Source organism: Lagenorhynchus albirostris, chromosome 3 (genome assembly GCF_949774975.1).
Source record: "Lagenorhynchus albirostris chromosome 3, mLagAlb1.1, whole genome shotgun sequence".
Lineage (NCBI taxonomy): Eukaryota > Metazoa > Chordata > Mammalia > Artiodactyla > Delphinidae > Lagenorhynchus > Lagenorhynchus albirostris.
Window position 1 is genome coordinate 169388042 of NC_083097.1, and position 10271 is coordinate 169398312.

A 10271-nucleotide genomic window follows, 5' to 3' on the forward strand; every position below is an offset into this window, starting at 1 on the left:
CTCTTGCACGTGCAAAGCACTTAGTGAAGTCTAGCTGTCTGTCAATGCTCAATAAATATTGTGAAAAAGATGAATCTGAGGCAGAAAGAAGCGAGGGGGAGGAGTGGGGACGGCCCTGAATTTGTAACAGGTGCAGTCTCCGAGCCAGTGACTTTTCCTCTCTGGGCCTCAGGGTCCCCATCTGAGAACAAAACATGGTTGATGCCAACTTAGAAACAAAGAGCTTAATGGGACACCTCGCAGACCCCAACCGGGCAGGTACTACTTTACCTCACGGTACAGGTGGGAACCCTGAGGCCGGAGCCCCCCTGCCCCAGGCCACTCAGCCGGTGGGTGGTGGGGACAGGATGCTGCCCCGGGGTGGCCCCTGCATGCACCTCCGGGATGAAACTGGGCACCAACGGGCTCCTTTGGCTGGGATGTTGGGAGATTATAAGTGGATGGTCCAGCGCTGGATGAACGTGAGCTGCTGCTGCTGCTGCTGTTGTTGTAGTTATTATTATTGAAAGGAGCAGGAGGGGAGGAGGTGGCGGATGGCGGGGCACCACCCCCCCTTAAGCCCTTTTCCGAGCTTATTAAGAGCCTCGGGCCGCTGCGATCGATGGCCACTGGGCGCCGGCTGCAGCATCCCTCCCGGCCGCGGGCCGCGCATGCGCACGGGTGCCGGATTGATCGTGGCCGCCTCGGATCCATCGCACGTCGGCCCGCCCCTCCTCCCGGCCCGCGTTGCCCAGCAACAGCAGCTCGGCGCGCTCCCATTGGCCGGCAGCGCGCGGGGCTCCCCGGCTGCGCGTGGTCAGTTGGTCAGCGCGGCCGCGGCGTGGCCGAGGGCCTGGCTCCGGGCGAGGGTCGATGTCGCCTCCCGTCTGACCTTTCCCGGCGTGGGGAGGGAGATGCAGGCGGAAAGGGGGCCTGGGGAGGATGGAGCAACCCGGCCCGTCTTGGAAAAAAGTTTATTGACCCGTGTCTTATCTCGGGGATGCACGGCTTCCTGAGGTGGGGGCGACTGAATAGCCAGGGTAGGGGGTGAGGAGGCGGGGCGAGGACCCCTCCCCAGCTCTCCCCTGGCCCCAGCATGCACGGGGCTGCATCTGCGAACCCTACCTGGCCATCTCCCTGGACTGGCTGGCCCCATTCCCTTGCTGGGAAAACCAAGACTCGTAAGAGCGCAGTGCCTTGCCTGGTTCACAGGTCATAGGATGAAGGTGGGCCTGCCACCCAGAAAGTGTGGCTCAGGGGCTTTGGATTCTTTCTGCCACATCTGTGTGACCACTAGTCACCCCCCCCCAAAGGAGATAGAAACATTTATCCAGTGCTTACTGGGTCCTACACACTGGCTGCCCCTGTAAGGAAGGACAATGATTTAAACTATAATATAATGTTGAAATTAAGGACTCGGGGATGCTGTGGGATCTTCCTGTTTAAAGGGCACCCCCCTTTCACAGAAGTTCAGGGAGGCCCAGACGCAAGGGTACAGACTTCAGAAAAGGCACTGGTTATTTTGAAGGAGGTGGGGGTATGTGTGCTGCCCTAAACCTTCCAGTTAAAAAAAAAATCCCAAAGCGCCCAACAGTCAATTGGGTTTATTAAAATGAACAATTAGGGCTTCCCTGGTGGTGCAGTGGTTGAGAGTCCACCTGCCGATGCGGGGGACACAGGTTCGTGCCCTGGTCCGGGAGGATCCTGCGTGCCGCGGGGCGGCTGGGCCCGTGAGCCATGGCCGCTGGGCCTGCGCGTCCAGAGCCTGTGCTCCGCAATGGGAGAGGCCACAACAGTGAGAGGCCCGTGTACCGCAAAAAAAAAAAGAACAATTGGATTTTGTCAAAGGAAGCTTTTTTGTAAAACTAAAGATGCTGTTTATAATAAAATGATAGGGTTCCTGGCATGGGGCAAAAAATATTTCTTTGAGGGTGAGAAACAGGAATTAATTATTTGATGCAAATATGTGATTGTTAAAAAAAATTGAATGTACATAACAGTTTTAATATGTATCCTGTACCAAGTCCAGTGCTGAGAGATTTATTTAAATGATCTCAATTAATCCCACACACACATCCACAGATCAGCGTTGTTTTGCAGAGGTGGAAACTCTAAATTCAGTTCTATAACCACTTTAAAAGGAATAGAAGAGGACACAACCATTGGCCACAGGCTCACGCACCTAAAATCAACTGTGGTCATTCTGCTCAGGCCTCCTCCCTGGCTTCTGTGCACAGTACAGACACGCTTTACAAAGCTGCAAGCCTCCCTGGGTTTTGCATTTATTTTATTTTATTTTTCGCATCATACTGCACCCAGTCTCCTTCCCTGGCCTTTGCCTTTCTAATTCTTAGCAGCTGAGGAAGCTTGCATTGACCGGTGGAGTGTGTGGGGTTATTTTTGAAAGCAGATGCTGGAATTCCATTTTTATTTTAACCTGGTTATTGAGTGGGGTGGGGGAGGGAGAGGCTGGCCAATTCGTGTGCAAGATGAAAAAGCTGGATTTTATCACAGGCTGAGCAATTTTGACAATGGCTGCTTGGGTGTGTGATGTGTGAGTGGTTCCAAGGCAGTCCTGAATGCGTGTGTGTGAGTGTGCAAATGTGGGTGCATTTGAGCATGTGAACAGAACGGGTGTGAGTGTGTGTATGTGTGTGCACTGTGTGAGGGGGCGGGGAGGGGGAGGGGGCAGAGGCTGGTCTGTGCACCTGACCGTGTCTTCTTAGTGTGTGTGCATGGGTGTGCGAGGGTGAGTTGGTACGTGTGTGTGGTGTGGGTGCATGCATGCGTGTAGCTGTGTGTGTGCCTGTGAGTATGTGGATGATGTGCAGGAGTGTGTGGGAGGCATCGTGTGTGAGTGCATGCCTCTGCACGTGTGTGTGAGAACTGTGCATGCCCGTGTGTGAGTGGTTACAGGTTAGATAGGCGTGCGTGTGCTTGGGATCACGTGCCTTGTTGGTACACATGCGTGAGCGCGTGAGGCTGTGTGTCTGAGCCTCTGCCCCTCCTGCCTTCCTCGCTCCTGCAAGCTCAGCTCCCAGCTTCCCGAGACCGCTCTGCCCCTGCCCGGCCTCCCTGCCTTCTCTCTGATGATGCCCCTGCCGCAGGAACACGGGTCCGCACCTCTTCACTGCTGCCCTGCTCAGTCTCTCACGAGCCTCAGGTGCCCCACTCAGGACAATATGCTGAGATGCATTCATTCCATAAATGTTCACCTCCCCTGGGAGCTGTCTGAGGGCAGGGCTCCGCATCCAAAGCATGGCTCGGTCCTCAGTCCCCAGAGCCCAGGACAGGACGACCGGACGAGAGTACGACACCCGTAGATAAGAACAGTGGCCTGGACTGTAGGTACCGGCACACTGTGCCAAGGGCGGCCGTGGAAACCCCCTTGATGGATGGGGAAACTGAGGCCTAGACAAGAGGTCCCCCCACCCTGGGATGTGCCTCCCACCCCATCCAAGCACCGGCCCTGCTGGGTGTCAGCTGTCCTGGAACACTTTCCCTGTCGGACCTGGCCCGGCGCATGGATTTCCGCAGCCATCTCTCCATCTGGCAGCTTTATTAACCTGATTCGACTGATCGAGTGATTGACGTGTTTGCTTACGGGCTACTCCTGCCCCTCGAGGGACCCTGACTAGGAGCCCCCCACCTCCATCTCCATCAGCCCAGGAGGACAGGGGACACCAGGATCCTCTCACAGGCCCATCACACACACACACAATTACTCACAATTAAACACTTGTGGTGATTGGGTCCATTTGAGTGGATCTTTCCAGAAGATGATGTGTCAACATCTAACAAAAAATTAAAACCCAAACTGAAAATGCAAGCTTGGCGAAGACAAGAACTTTTATCTGTCCCCTTCCTCCCTGGGTCCTGAGCCCCTTAAAACCATGCCAAGCACACAGTAGGTACTCAATAAATAGTAAATGAATTCCCCTGGCCTGTGTTCTTACTGCTAGAAATGTACCCCATCCCATGGGGGCATGCACAGTGGGGCAATATTTACATAAGAGTATATTCCTAGAGGCATTCGTTGTTCCAGTAGAAATCTGGAAACAGCCTAAAAGCCAGGGATAAGATGCTCTTGAAATCAGTTACAGAGTGCCGGCAGCTCCGAGCACTACACAGCTGTTCCAAAGGCGAGTGCTGCCCAGGCAGCGGCACTGAATATTCCCAAGAGGTATTCAGTGCAAAGGCTAGTTGCCCCAAAGGGGCCAGCAACTTATGTCCGCACAAAAACCTGCACAGGGGTGTTGACGGCAGCTTTATTCCTAACTGCCCAAACCCGGAAGTAACCGAGATGTCCTCTACTAGGTGGACGGATTGTCCAGAAGATGCAATGTTACTCCACACTAAGAAGAAAGCTAACAAGCCATGCATAGAAAGACACGCAGGAACCTTAAATGCACATGACTGAGAGGAAGAAGCCAGTCTGAAAGGGCTACACACTGTGATTCCAACTCTGGGACATTCTAGACAAGGCAGGACTCTGGAGATGAGAGTAGGATCAGTGATGCGGCCATTGGGGGAAGAGGGATGGATGGGCGGGGCCCAGAGGGTTTTTAGGGCTACAAAACCATTCTGTATGATGCTGTAATGCTGGATGAACAGTATTATGTCATGAGAGCCCATAGAACTTACAACACAAAGGGTGAGCCTTAATGCAAGTTATGGACCTTAACGTGCCCTAACAAGGGACCTCAGACTGAGTGGCTTAAACAACAGAAATGATTCCCTCCCAGCTCTGGAGGCCAGAAGTCCAAGCTCAGGGCATGGGCAGGGCTGGTTCCTTCTGAGGGCTTGGGGGAGCATCTGTTCCAGACCTCTCTCCTGTTTCTGGGGATTGCTGGTGATCCTTGGTGACCTTGGCTTATAGAAGCACCACCCCGATCTTGGCCTTCATGTTCACATGGCCTTTTCCCTGTGTGTGTGCTTCTGTGTCCAGATGTTCCCTTCTTATAAGGACATCAGGCACGTTGGATTATGACCCACCCCAATGCCTATCTCAACTTGATCTTCTGCAAAGACCCGATTACTAAATAAGGTCACATTCACAGGTGAACTTCAGTGTCTTTTGCAAGGGACAAAATTCAACCGATAACAATCACTTGTAATGTATTAAGGTCAGTTCATTAATTGTAGCTCGTGTACCACACCGATGGTAATAATAGAGGACGGTGTGTGTGTGTGTGTGTGTGTGTGTGTGTGTGTGTGTGTGTGTGGTGGGGGTGTATATAGGAATTTCCTACACAGTGTTCACTTTTCCTGTGAAACTGAAACTATTCTAAAAAGCAGAGTCTATTATTAAAAAAAAAAAGCTAGGTACTAAACAGTGAGAACGATGCTCAAATTTGAGCAAAGCAACGGGGGCACATCTTTGTGTGGGGCTCGTACAGATACAGGACACAGCGGCTGCCAAGCTCGCCCTCCTCCTGCCACCAAGCCTTTGCATATGCTGTTCCCACTTCACTTAATTAACTCCTGCTCTCCTTACAGCTCTCAAGGCAAATGTGCTCTTCTTGGGGAGCTGCCTGTCCAGCCCCCAGTCCCCCTTTCAGCCCCCCTTAGTCTGGGTCACGCTTTAAGGTCTGTCATCCCCAGGCTGAACTCCCCTGCTCCCCCTGCGCCCCGTCCAGTCCTGGCGCACAGTAGGTGCAGTAAAGATCCTTTGAGCGATTATAAGATTAAAATAAATGGAGACTCCACAGCCTCTTGTAGCAGGAACTCAGCAAATGGGATCACTGTTTGAAGGGTTATTAGCAGCCATCAGGAGCCCCCCCCCTCCATAAGCCCTCGCAAGCCCGAGGAGGGGGGGACACAGGCCCCTTTAAGGGTCCACCGCCACCCGGCACCCACCCACCTGATGAGACTCAAGCAGCCCATTAAGCGATTTTTTTCCTCCACTTACAGCTAGCGGCATCGACAGGGATACTCAATATCTGAGGGGCCGCTGGCCTTGGAAGAGAGATTGCAGCCACCTCGATAAAACATTCCCTCTTGTCAGCGCCTCCCCCGCCCAGCCGAAGCTGCGTGTCTGATCCCCTCCCCTAATGAGCTCCGTTCTCTCCCCTCCAGGAGGATGAGATGCTGCCCCCTTCCAGGCTTTCAAGCTCAGCTCAAGGGTTGAGGGTGGTGGTGGAAGGAGAACCATTCCTACTTCCCATCTGTCCAGATTCTGGTGGGGTCACCTCCCCCAGGAAGTCCTCCAGGACCACCCGAGTCAGGCTCTGGATTCCTGCAGCCTTGCTTTGGGAGGTGGGAGGCTGGGGTACATAGAGGGACCGGGGACTGAGTGGGGTCACCCAGCAGTGTCCAGATGCCACCACTTTCAATTGTCCATTTGCTCAACAGAGAGGGAGGCAGAGCTGGGCTCTGGTACTCCCAGCCCTGTGGGGCTAACATGAGGGGCTGGGTAAGATGGGGTGGGGCGCCGGAGCTACAGAGCAGGGAGGGACCAGACAGGGGGCAGGGCTAGAGGGAGCCCCCTCAGGATGCGATGGCAGCAAACTGGAGGGCGGACAACCCGATGTGACTGGACTGGGCTTGTCCAGCCTGCCTGGGGAGAGGGGACATGGCCTCTGAACGCTGTGGCAGGGGAGGGAGCTCAGCTGGCCAGGTTGGGGGTGGGGAAGCCCTCTCCCCAGACTGAAGACCTCCGGTTCTAGCTTCAGCACCAAGAACAGCTCCCCAGTCCTCTCTCGATGGGAGGGGACCTCATTCGTCAGAACGCAGGACCTCTGAGAGACACCTCCCAGGACCTCCTTGGGTCTCAGTGTCCCCAGTAAGATGAGAAAAATGCCTCGCCCTTGTGGTGGGGGGGATGGGAGGCAGCAGAGTCAACGCCAGAGTGAATAAATGATTCCAAAATTTCAAATCTGACTCAAACCCCTTGTTCAAAAACAGGGAAACTGAGACCTGAAGAGAGTGTGGCTCTGCCCCTCCTCCACAGCCATATTCCAGAATCTTCTCTCCGGGCCTAAGGGTGAATGGGAAGGGGGAGGCAGGGAGGGAAGAGGGTTGAGGGAACTGCCACCTCCCAAAACGAGCCCTGTTCATTGTCCAGACACTGATCCACTGCGCTGGGAGATGCCAAAGTCCCAAGGGCCAGCTCTGGTCTGGATCTCAGGAAGCCCCCAGGCTGATGGGGAGATGGGCGGGGGGCACTGGGTGGGCCAGAGTGCGAGCCCTAGTGTTCAGGAGTCCCTGGAGCAGGGAAGTGAGGGTGCTGGAGTCGGGCAGCTGGGGAAGGGCAGCGAAGGTTCTATCTGGGAGGGGTGGGGAAGTTGTATAGAGCGGGGGCATTGGGACTGGGCTCTGCAGGTAGAATAGGAGTTTCCTAGAGTGAGCAGAGGGACAAGCAGAAACACAGGTGAGAGATCATGGCTCATTTGGGGAGGGTTGGGAGGAACTCAGATGAGGAGGACGCCCCCCGCCCCAGAGGGGAGAATGGGGGTGAATTGAGGGACCCCCTGGGGCCTCGGCCGGGACTAGGAGAAGGTGGGGGCTGAGGAGGCCTGCTCAGAGGGGCCCAGGCACCCACTGCGGGGACCAAAGCCTCACCTTATCCCCACTAGCCAGACATCAAACCCAGCCTCCCCGTCTTTCAGGTTATTAATTTTTCAGAGAAGAAAATGCTTTTTGTATTTTTTCCAGGCAAAATATTGATAATGGTTTTAATGTGCCTTTCCTGCTTTTGTGTGTTGAGAGGACTTTTCCATCCTGGTTGCCGCAGAGGCTGCTATCCCCCCTACACACACATACACACACACCGCTGCAGCCCCCCATCAGCAGACCCGCGCTTGGCTGTGGAGGCCTGGGTGTCTGCAGAGATGGCCGGGAGTGGGGTGGGGGTGTTTTGATTGCTGCCGGGTGGGTTTTGATCGCAGCTCCCTACCGCCTCAAGCCCCCCACCTCTGCCTGCACAAAGCCAGATGCCCACCCGCCCCAAGGTGGGTCGATGCGCCCTGCCAGGGGAGCTGGTGTTTCCAGCAGCTCCAGGCTGAGATACATCTTCGGGTTGTTTGCAATATGCCTGCCTTATTTTCATGACGATCAAGAAGCAGGAAGGTAGGGAGGCCCATTCATTTGTTCATCCATCCATCCATCTACCCATCCCTCGTTCACTCACTCACTTGTACGGCAGCCGGTTACTAGGCACTTACCGTGCACCACGCAGGGTACTGGATCCACAGCCACCACCAGGCGGCCCCTGACCCCTGCCCTTTTGGAGTTCACCGTCTGGTAGCAGAGAAGGGTACTAACCCAAAAATTCCAGGAAAAAAGATATCATTACAACTTGTGACATGACCGCTGTGAGAGACACATAGGTGTGTGAGACTGTGAAACAGGGAGGGGTCAGGGACTTCCTTAGGGCCCTGACACCAGCTGAGCCCCGATGAGCCAGGAGGAGCGGCCTCTGGGAAGAGGGCCAGTGAGGTGCTCAGACCTCCTCCGAAGGGAGCAGCCTGTGTGGGACCCCAAGGCACCAGAACCGACTCTCAGTGGTTCTGAAACATAAGCAGGTTTCACAGTCCCATGGAAGACTCCCTGATGCCCAGCCAGCCAGCCCCCCACCTCTGGGGCACTGATTCAACAGGGGATCCTCTCTCTGAAGGCCACCGCACCAGGGGAAGCACCAGTGATTGGTGAGATCCAGACAAGGGCCATACCTCCAGGTACAGGCAAAGGGGGGGCCCTGGGGCCAGACACCCTCAAGGCCCGGCTTACCGTCTGCATGCTCTGGGGGGGCTCACTTCAACCTTCAGGTGTCAGCTTCCCTGTAGGGAAAACGAGCATGGTGAGCATCCCAATTTCCTGTGACAGGAGAAGGGACGAACCAAGATGACCCAGATCAAATACTTAGTGCAGAGCCTGGCACACGGTCGGTGCTCAATAAATGTGAGTGCCAATGATGATCAGGTGCATGACTGACTAAGGAGCAGGAACCCTCCCCTGAGCTGATGCCCGATCAAAATGCAGAAAGCAAGAGCACGGCACACCATGTATCAGTTAGCTACTGCTGCATAACAAAGCATCGCAAATTTACCAGCTTGGAACAGCACACATCTACGATCTGTCAGGCTCTGTGGGTCAGGAGTCAGGGCACTGGGTCCTCTGCTCTGGTCCCACAGGCCACAGTCAAGGTATCAGCCAGGCTGAGTTCCTTTCTAGAGTTCAAGTTCCTTTTCCAAGCCCACGTGGATGTTGACAGAATTCAATCCTTGTGGTTGTAGGACTGAAGTCCGGGTTGCTTTATTTTTTCTGGCTTTCAGTAATGAGCGTGCCCGCTGTTTCCCAACACATGCTCCACTCCAGGGGCCCCTCTCAACATGGTAGCGCACCTCTTCAAGGCCAGCAGGAGAATCTCTGCTGGGATAGGGTCTTATATAACACAGTGTAATTATGGGTGGACACCCATCACCTTTGCCATATTCCACTGGTGGTACGCAAGCCCACACTCACGGGGAGGGGGTTATACAGGATGCAACACCTGTGGGTGCAGCTTCCGTGGCCATTAAAATTCTGCTGAGCACACCCTGCTCGGGCACACACTCGCATGCACACGTCCAGGACCAGGCTTAGCAATGGCCACAAAAGTATGCGTGGCCATAAGCATGAACATACCGGCAAGTGCTTCTCTTTTCGCATTGCCTGCTGGGGAGCTCAGAGCCAATACTGTGGCCCACCTGCTGGGTTTAGAACCACCTGCTGTGGGTTTTATGGACTAACTTCTCTTCCAGCTACAGCTTCTCTCGACCTCATTTCTAATTTATTTTCTCTGGCTGCCTTATCCCTCTGCAACCTCCTCCATCCCAACTTTCTGGACCCAAAACAGGCTGATAAGGATAGCAGTTCCCATCTGCTCAGCAGATGAGCACTGTTCTAAGGGCTTGACATGAATTCTCTCATTTCATCCTCAGTAAAACCCCCTCTTGCAGATGAGGGAAATGTTGCACAGAGCGGGTGTGAGAACCAGCCCAGGGACACCAGCTAAGAAGTGGAATAGAGAATCTGGATGAGAAGCTGGGCTCAATTCCAGGAGATTGGGTTTGAGATCTTGGGCTATAGGCACCCATCACGGACCCTCAGTGAAAACACGTACAGAGACTGATCTGCAAAGCAAACTCGGAGAGGGTTGAACCAGCAGGAAGGCTGCCCAGCCGTCACCTCCTCCCCGCTCCTGAACCCACAGCTGGATGGTGGGGCTGCCCCAGCATCAATAATCTTCTGCAAACGCACCTCCACCCACACATCGATCTGTGGGCAGGACGGAAAGCGCTGCTTCAGGG

The 10271-nt window shown here is 54.5% G+C and overlaps 1 long non-coding RNA gene across 1 annotated transcript; it reads right to left on the bottom strand.

Annotated features, from left to right (window-relative positions):
- Nucleotides 1–1608: 1608 nt before the first annotated feature.
- LOC132518747 (uncharacterized) lies at nt 1609–8204 on the bottom strand. The gene is made up of 3 exons (XR_009539943.1): nt 8145–8204; nt 3709–3773; nt 1609–1744 (listed from the first exon to the last, which is right to left on the bottom strand). It is a non-coding gene; the product is annotated as an uncharacterized LOC132518747 (long non-coding RNA).
- Nucleotides 8205–10271: the final 2067 nt, after the last annotated feature.